The 9,904-nt window shown below is 31.7% G+C and overlaps 1 pseudogene; it reads left to right on the forward strand.

Moving 5' to 3' along the window:
• The first annotated feature begins 290 nt into the window (after positions 1-290).
• LOC146938912 (E3 ubiquitin-protein ligase RSL1-like) lies at positions 291-8,752 on the forward strand (annotated as a pseudogene).
• Positions 8,753-9,904: the final 1,152 nt, after the last annotated feature.

Here is a 9,904-nt window from a genome sequence, read left to right on the forward strand (position 1 = left end):
ACAACATATACACATTTTCACTCATTTCCCATTTTTAAAATTTAATACAAGGATGCAGCGCTGCCGGAAGGCAAACCTTTGAGTGACTTCAGATATTAGACATTTATACATCATTTTTAAGATTAATTGGCCAAATAGTTGGTTTTGTGGCTATCATTTGCTTAATAGTTTATCTCATTTGGATTATATTTGAATAAGTTTTTTAGGATAATATTATGTGTTAACACGTGGTTATTACGTTTTAGATAATATTGTGTTCTACTTAATTTATCATATTATGTTTAGAAAACATGGAGGCAAGTTCAAGAACTTTGCAAAAGACCGTGTATACTTGGTTCAAATTCTATAAATCAAACCTATAAAATATTAGTTTGGATTATGTAATCCGAACTAGTTAGACATATGATTTTTTTTAGTCCACAATGTATCTACAATTATGTGGTCCACAACATTATAGTTTTCGATAGCAGGGAAAACTCAATCTATTTAGGGTTCGTGTCGATTTCAAACTGTTCGACATGAAGGATCAACTAGATCAAATTAATAATCGTCTCAATCACAAAGATACAAGAAGGGTGTCCAATGTTGAGTATCATTGTCCGTCGATTGACTTATATAGAAGTGTTCAATTCACCTTGACGAAACACCAGAATGACGATGACGTGAAAACCACATTCTCTATATTTGGTCAATATAGTTTGAAGGGACACCGACCAAGTTAGAAGCTACCTTGGTAATATCTATTCATGCTATTTGAGAAAGTTTGATTCGACCCAAGACATAAGAAGAAATCGCAGGTGCATGGATGAATCCGATAAATAAACTAGTTTTGCTCATCCATAATCTTGTTTGTATTTAATTATGTTGTTGCCATTATTATTTGTATTATGTTGTTGAATTTACCTTGAATTATGTTATTGAAATTGCAGTGGTTGAATCAAGTTGTTGTTGCTGTTGAGGTAGAATGTGATTTAAATGTAGATTTTCTGGCACTTTATGTTCTATATGATTTCGGATACTATAATCCAAAGATATAAAAAATCGTTTCAGATTATATAATGCCAACAAAGTGAAATGAGAATTTTGAAGGGCGCGAGAGGAGTGAAGGGTGGGAAAAAAATTCTCAAACTGTAAAGCGATCTAAACAAATAAAAAACTAACAATTTTTAGTCATATTATATTTTCTATCAAACTTGTTTACCAATGTATAAATATATATCTTTATAAATAATAATTTGGATCAACTAAAAACAATCCATTATTTATATAAAATTAGGGTTCGAGGCTTGGTTTGATTAGTGGTTTTAGTCCCTGTAAATAACAGTGAAATTAGATTAGAAAGTAGATTTATATAAAAGTAGGGTTCGAGGCTTGGTTTGATTAGGATTATGTCATTAGACTTATCCAATAATCCCAAGACAAGAAGAGTCTACTCACTCACATTCATTGTAAACATAGAGAAGAAGAAGAACATAAAATAAATAACAAGAAAATAAAGATGAACTTTTATTCAAAGAAACAATTGTCACTTATTATTTCACCGAACAAAAGATGAATATACAAGTCTGATGGCTACTCTATTTATAGCTAAGGGAGCAGCATAAAATTGCACTAAATCGGGACATAGATTTGTACTAAATCGGCATATAAATTTACACCAAATCAGAACATATAATTGTACTAAACTGCAAATAAATATGCACCAAATCTACACATAAATATGCATCAAATCAGCACATAAATATTCACCAAATCAACATATATAAAATTACACTAAATCTTCCCAGGTGTCAAGTCTTTGAAGCAAAACAACAAAAAGGGGATTGTCATTTTTGCAAGATCTTCATATTTTTGTCTTCAATCTGCTCCAAGTTATATTTTAGATCCTTTTATCCTTTAATCATGCTCAAAACCCTTTCTTTTGCTCCAAAATTCAATCTTTCATCATATTTGTTCCTGAAATTAAATAACTTGCAATTGTATATTTGTTCCTGAAATTAAATAACTTGCAATTGTAGTAAAATAGTCCGAGAAAGCAAATAAAAAACACATAAAATCTAAATAAAATGGACTCAAATAATATATTAAAAACACTAAATTATTGACTCATTAAGTGTAATTAGAAAAATTCCTCAAAAAATACCTACTCGTAAAAAAGAAGAGTAGTATGTATCCTTAAAAAAAGAACAACAAAACCTAGGATGCCTCGGACAAATAAAACCTAACTCAGTTCCCCAAAAACAAAACCCTAACGCAGTCCTCCCATGTCACCTCCGATTTCCACCATGTTGATGAAAAGAAGAAGCCAATGAAAGCAACTTCAACTTCTTTCAACAAAAGGATCTCAAAACACAATGAAGACCAAATCTCTTTCAAAACTCATCAAGCAAGCAACCACTAGGACCAACCAACAGATACAGATCAAACCAGAAAAAGATAAAAACAAAACAAAGACAGTTATTGAACAAGGTCAATCCTCAAAAATCTGTTGTGGTATATGCTTTGATTCTGTAATAGACTCTAAAATATTCACAACTGGTTCATGCAATCACCCCTTCTGCACTAAGTGCATATCCAAGTATGTGAAGGTTCAAAGAAAAGAAAAAGTGGTGAAAATGAAGTGTCCGGATCCAGAATGTTCTGTTGAATTGAAACCAGAACATTTGCAATCTATTTTACCTAAAAAATTCATTGTTGATTGGGAATCTGCAAACTGCGAGGCTTCCATTGCTTTGAAGGAAAAAATTTACTGCCCTTATAAGAATTGTTCTCTTTTATTGGTGAATGACGAAGCAAGTGCTGTTACAAGTTGTGAATGCCCTTCTTGTCATAGGTTATTCTGTGCACAATGTAAAGTTCCATGGCACGCAAATATGAATTGTCAAGAATTTCAGAAGTCGGAAATAGGTCAAGGCTTAAATCAATCCGATAGGAAGTTTTTGGAGTTGGCTAAAAGAAAAAAGTGGAAGAGATGTCCAAAATGCTCTATGCATGTACAGAGAACTACTGGATGTGAACACATGAGATGCAGGTTCTATTTTATAATTATATCTTACCTTCTCTAGCTTATCCTTAATCATTAATTTCACTAATTTTAAGTATAATTAATTTTACATTGTATTGATGAAAAAATATTTAAAACGACTCAATGCTGTTTCTTTTCAGGTGTGGCTGTCACTTCTGCTACATATGTGGCAGGGATTGGAATTGGAGTCATACTTGCAATCAAAATCCAAGGTACTATATGAAACTATTTGCATATGGAATTAGAAATAAGGCATAAAAGAAGGCATGTAATTCTAAAACGTACCAACAAAATTACACATATACCTCAATCTATTTAAAAACACTTTGTTTATTATTAGTAATCTATGAAAGACATTTTTTTTTTGTTTTGAACGGCAAAATTTGTTAATAACGCCATATATAGGCGGAACCCCCCGAAAGAAAATGCATACACAGGACATCTTAAACACCAATATAAAGCAAACCTCCAAAGCCAAATCAAGCTAAAACACCCCACAAACCAACATAAATCAAAAGTTGAGCCAAAACATCACACTCCATCATGAATGGGCACAAAAACAAAATCCAAATACCTATCGTCCGCTTCTCACACCAAATCCGCTCCAAAAAACCATCACACCCACTGAAACCCCTAACAACAATACTTCACATTCTCATCACCACAACCGAGCCAAACTCCAGTACTCATTCGGATTCCATTACCAATCAATTCTTGGTTTGTCGGAGATGACACCAAAACAAGCCAAAAAACTTGAGTCAACAAACTTTACTCCCGATCTCGAATCAAAAGCAATTGGCCCACCATAATCCAAAAACAAATCACTAAGGTTCCTCTCAACTCCTGGACCTTTAGAGAAGACACCTTAACCATCCCAATAACTTGGAACTAGATGCTAACTTTCGATCTTGAAGCAAAAGAGTTCGGCCCACCAGAATCCAGAAGACAAATCTCAAGTTAGTATAAACATGTGGAACAATAGCGCAAGCATAATCAAATAACAACCCATTCATGAACCACCCAAATTAAGTCACAAACCAACATAGAAACGACCCAAAACTAACACGTGTAAGCAGCGACGAAGAGATGCGAGATCACCACATAATCCAATTTATAACCAAAATAAAACGAGATTCTAGACACAAACAACTGACACCCAACAAAATCACATCACCACCAATTGACGCACGGTTATGCCTCTCCCTCATCAACACCCTCAACCTTTATGACCAACACCCTCATCAACCCCCGGATCTCAAAATACAAAATCACCACCTTAAAAACAAATCAAAAACGAGACCACCCCAATGTTTGTGTTACGACCACCAATAACACTTCACCGTTAACACAAAACGATTGTACGAAACTCTTTGCATATTAAATTAAAAATAAGGCATATAAGAATGCATGTAATCCTAATACCACACCAACAAAACTACACACATATTCACTCTAACAAAAATCACTTTGTTTACAATAAGTGTTATATGAAAAAGATTTGAAATCATTTTTTAAGTTAAAGGCACAATTAAAATGTTTTTACAAGTTTATTTGTCAAAGAATTTTTCTTCAAATATGACTACGTGTTTTATAAGATGGCATTGAAGATAAGCCACAAAGAACTGACTAATTTTATTTTAAAATGTGGTCCGATCATCCAGAGGGCAGGATGACGCTTGTGCGGTGTTTACAATAGTTTTATTGTTCGGTGCTTTATTTTTTATCATGATACTTTCAATAACATGAGCTCAAGACTTGGAATAGAAGCTTTTTTTTTTGTTTGTGTGGATATGTTATCTACAAGTGGATGCAGCTATACCGGTATAGAGAATTCAGGAACAAGTGTATTCTTTCGGCATCTCAGATAGTTTACAAACCCTACTTGATCTTTCACAATCTTTCTTATCAAGAAATTTTTGGATGGATAAATCCAGGGTTGTATAATTTTCAATGGGTGTCAATTTTTTTGCTTTCTTTCATATTAGTTGCCAAAATCAGACATGTCGATTATTGAACCTATTCTTCGGTACTTCAGTTATTTTTATGTTTCTCTAATTTTTATGTGCTTAGCGGCGACCTGATTTATTTTGTGATCCCTTCTTTTAAATTTTGGGAGATTAACTGTTGGATTATCACTATCGCACAAGCTCAATTTGAGTGTTGAAATATAACGAGAGTTAGTTTGTGTTATAGTGTGTGGAGGTACACTGTTTAAAAGCTTGAGCAAATGGACTAAAACTTTCCATTACTTACAAATATTTTAGGTTTTCTTGTTCCCTCATATGTTATATTACTTAACTGGCTAAAGTGCAACTTTGGCCCCCTATCTTTCAAAAAGTTGCGATTTTGGCCCCCTAACTTTGAAAACTACAATTTTGGCCCCCCCATGTTTAGGGAAATATGCTCTTTTAACCCCCTAACATAAGGGAAATAGGTCTTTTGACCCCTTATATTTTCAAAATGTTGCGATTATGACCCCTTATCTTTTCAAAATGGCCCATTTTTTTGGACACGTGTCGCCCTTTCAGCAGTTTTCAAAGTTAGGGGGGCAAAATTGTAGTTTTCAAAGTTAGGGGGCCAAAATCGCAACTTTTTGAAAGATAAGGGGTCAAAGTTGCACTTTAGCCTACTTAATTTTCAACACAACATTAAATTTATCTTTAACAAAGGGTAATTTAATGATAGTCACACACATTTGAGACAATTTTATTACTCCAATAATTTTTCTTAATACTCGCTTTTTTATAAAGTACTACTACTCCTCTAATAAGGGATGGAGAGAGTAGCGAATAAAGCTGTATTTCATTGAAACCTAATGGGTGTCTGCAGGGATTTAAAAAAAATGAAGTGATGCTCTATTTGAATAAAATTCTGAAAAAGTAATATGTATCTTATTTAATTTTATGTTTAAAAGTACCTTTTGTCCTCTATTCTACGTGAAACAGAGTTTTAGACTATAGTGAAACAGACTATAGTGCAATTGAACTTCAAGTTTTTAAGTTATCACAATGAGTAATTTGAAGTTATAAAGGCCTGAAAAGGATATATAACACATACGTTAAGCACTGCAAAATTGTTTTGTTGTCTAAATAAGATGGTTTTATACTTTTATCCTTAGAAGTAGCTGTTCATGGAATGTGAATGTGTAGGAGCAAAACATTTTTTATGTAATTTTTTCTCTTGCAAAAGCACCAATCAATTAGCAATACTGTTTTTAAAGAAGGTTTTTGGAGTTATTTAGAAGTATGATGGTGAGGTAGTTGCTTATGCATCAAGGCTGTTGAAGATACATGAGCATAATTACCCCACCTATAATTTGGAGTTAGAAGCAATTTACACTCAAAGTGTTCATAGAAACAAGATTCAAAGTGTTCATAGATCATAAAAGTTTGCGGTATTTATCCGGTCGAAAGAATTTGAATTAACACGAGACTGCGAAGATTGATCAAATTTATAAAGGATTATGACTTTGGTATGACCTATCATCTAGAAAAAGCGGATGTTGTAGCAGACACATTAAGTTGGAATATCGCGGTGTATGCAAGTTTTGTTACAAAGCTATTCACAGTTTTTAGTTTTGGTCTCAAGTTGACGGATAAAAAATACACCCTCCGGTCACTATTATAAGCAAAACTTTGCATTTTAGATTCATTCATTAAATGATGTATGTTGTCTATAACAAAGACCATATACATCATTATATTAATTGAATGAATCTAAAATGCAAAGTTTTTCTTATAATAATGTATGGTGTATCTTTAAATAGACTAACTAACTTATATGTCAATTAAATTCAAATATATTTTGATAATTAACATAATTTTTAAAAAAGTCTTGCTCTATAAGACATCTTATTTGAATCCCATTTTATTAAAACATCTTCGAATATACCAAAAAATGGTGTAAATTAATATGCTTAAATTATTGAAAATGTTAGCAAATTTATTATTAACTTAAAGTACAAAGTCGAATTTAATAATAAAATTAAAAATATTATTAATATTTATTTACGTAGACTAGTTTAGTAAGTATAAAAAGCGCTTGTTTATTTGTTTTTTTGATCATCCGATTTCTAGGAGAATGGAGTTCGTAGTTTGATTATGAGGTAAGAATGGATTGACAAAAAATGTTTCACTCAGAGATTCAACTCTGGTTCTCTCGAAAGATTCAATTAATTGAGCTCATTAACCACTTAAACTTATTTCAATGACATTTAGCTTAACCTCTTTAGCTAGACTTCCAAAAAAAGGTCTTGTTTATTGTCTATTTTAAAAAAGTCTTTTTTTTAAGGGAAAAAGGTCTTATTATAATTTGAATAATTTACTTGAATACATAATATTTTTTGGGTATGGAATACATTAGTTTCAAATATTAAATATTTTACTTTTACATAAGAAAATAGTGTTGATGATGTGTCAAATTTGCAAGTTTCAGTATCACCAACAAGAAATTTTGTGTGCGATGCTGATTGAGTCACGACATATTATGCTCATTTGAATAAGTGAGTTGAAGGAAAAATCATAAATGGGGTGCTTCAAATGGTGGCATCACAATTTTTGGTTTAAAAAAGTACTGTTCAACGTATTTGGAGACAAGGAAAAAATAGCGGCATGCATGTTTGTCGTAAAAGGACAAAAAATTGAGGTCGTAAGAGGGTTCAACTTTCTTGTGATCGAATTTGTGAAGTTCCTTTGCATCATAGGACACAACTATTAGAGAGTAGAGACCTTTCTTTTGCAGCGAATGTGAAATGCTATAATATCGGCATACAAAGACATTCAAATGCTATAAAGCCTTTTTTAAAGGAAGAGAAGAAAAGAGGTAGATTGAAATTTTATATATCAATGTTTGATGGTGCTAGCTTGTCATATGAACTAACTTTTATAGGGCTGTATAACATCGTTCATATATTTCAAAAAAAACAACATTGTTCATATTGATGAGAAATGGTTCTATATACATGATCAAGAGGTCCGAGAATTGTATCTGAATGAATTAACTACTGGTTTGGAGTACAATTCATGAATTTTTTCGTGAAACAAAAAATCAAATTGAAACTCAGGCATTTACACTATGTTCGGCTGGTAAAAGAAAGTTGAAGGAAATAATATAAGGGGAAAGATTGTAAAAGGAAAGATTGGGAGTCGAAAGAAAGGATTGTTCTAGTGGTCTGCAATTTATGGGTCTTCTATTGCTCTGAGGCAAAAAATTCAGTGTCCTTATAAGAATTGTTCTCTTCTGTTGGTGAATGACGAGATAAAGGGTGTTACAAGTTGTGAACATCCTTCTTGTCATAGGCTATTTTGTGCACAATGTGAAGTTCCATGACATGCAGATATGAAATGCCGTCAATTTCAGAAGTCGAAAAAGGTTCTAGGTGAAAAACAACTTGATAAGAAATCAGTGCAGTTGGCTAAAAGTGAAATTTGGCAGAAATGTCCGAGATGTTTTATCCACGTCGATAAAACTTTGGTATGCGATTACATTATCTGCAGGTTCATCATTTTTATAAATTTTAACCAATAAATCTATATAATTCTCTAATTCATAATTATTACATTATATTGATTGATGAAACATGAGCTATAATGACTCTTTTTTCCTTTTCTTTTCAGGTGTGGTTGTTTCTTCTCCTACTCGTGTGGTAAGAAATTCAAGAAAGATCACTCTGATCATATATGCAAGATATATCACGGTAACTATGAAACACTTTGCGTATGGAATTAAATTTTATTTTGTTAAGTAATGATCAGAAATCACGGTAACTAGGTTATAGTCATTTAGATGAGTTCTACATTCACCTCTCCTGCAAAATATTTCGGGGACTAAAATATTTATGCAAATATTGGAGATTGTTAGCAATGTATTCATTGACACATTGTTTATTTATTACTCACTCATTTAGTTACTTTACAAGGTATTTCTAAGCAAGGCAATTTAAATAATTTTTCAAGAAAATGTCCATGGAACGAGACCGTAGGAGTGATGCATTTAGTGTAGGAGTGATGCTAGCCTTAAGTAGCTGTTCTGTTCATGCTAATGGAACGAGATTGTTTATTTGTTTTTAAGTAATTTTTTTTAAAACAAATAAATTGATTCCGTAGTTATCCGTAAAAATTTGTTAGAGTTGTGATGTCCATTATCCGTAATTTTTTAACAAATCAATTAATTTCATAGTTGTCCATGGAAATTTGTTACTGACCATTATCCATAATTAATTTTTTATTTTTTTAAAACAATTAAACTAAATTTTGCAAAATAACAATTATGCACATAAAACTAAGGAGATCATGAGTTTTAAAGAGGACGATTATGAAATTTTGCTGTACTTCATCTTTCATATATTGTTAGTAGATTTTAAAATTATTCTCGTATCTGGAATCCACGTAGTAGTACTAATTTAGTTTTTGTGTGAGATCTCCCTCCCACTGTATATACTAGCAAAAAGACGAGCACTTTACCGTCTTTCCGCTCTTTTTACTGCGCTAACGTTTGAAAATTATGAACAGTGATTTTTTATGAATTTTTAATTTTGAATAAGAGTAAAAATATGAATGTATTTCGTTTTCAAATTATAACAAATTAAACTAACCATGATTATCTGTTTCAATGAAACCAACAATATAACAAAAAATATAATCAAAATTCTTTTTTTAATGACACTAACAACTATCTTTATTATAGAAAAAGTTGTTGTTTAAAGGTATAATTGGGATAATGAAAATGTAAGTATATATACATTCACCTAGTTTGTTACATGTGTTATTTTTTGTTTTGAAAATTGAGGGTATTTTTGAAAAGAGAAAAAAACCAACGGGGTTATTTTCTTTATATATAGTATAGAAGATATATATAGTATTTTTTTTAGGGATATAGATA

The sequence above is a fragment of the Medicago sativa genome, chromosome 3 (assembly GCF_051527215.1).
Source record: "Medicago sativa cultivar Bolivia chromosome 3, Bolivia_mono, whole genome shotgun sequence".
Classification (NCBI taxonomy): Eukaryota; Viridiplantae; Streptophyta; class Magnoliopsida; order Fabales; family Fabaceae; genus Medicago; species Medicago sativa.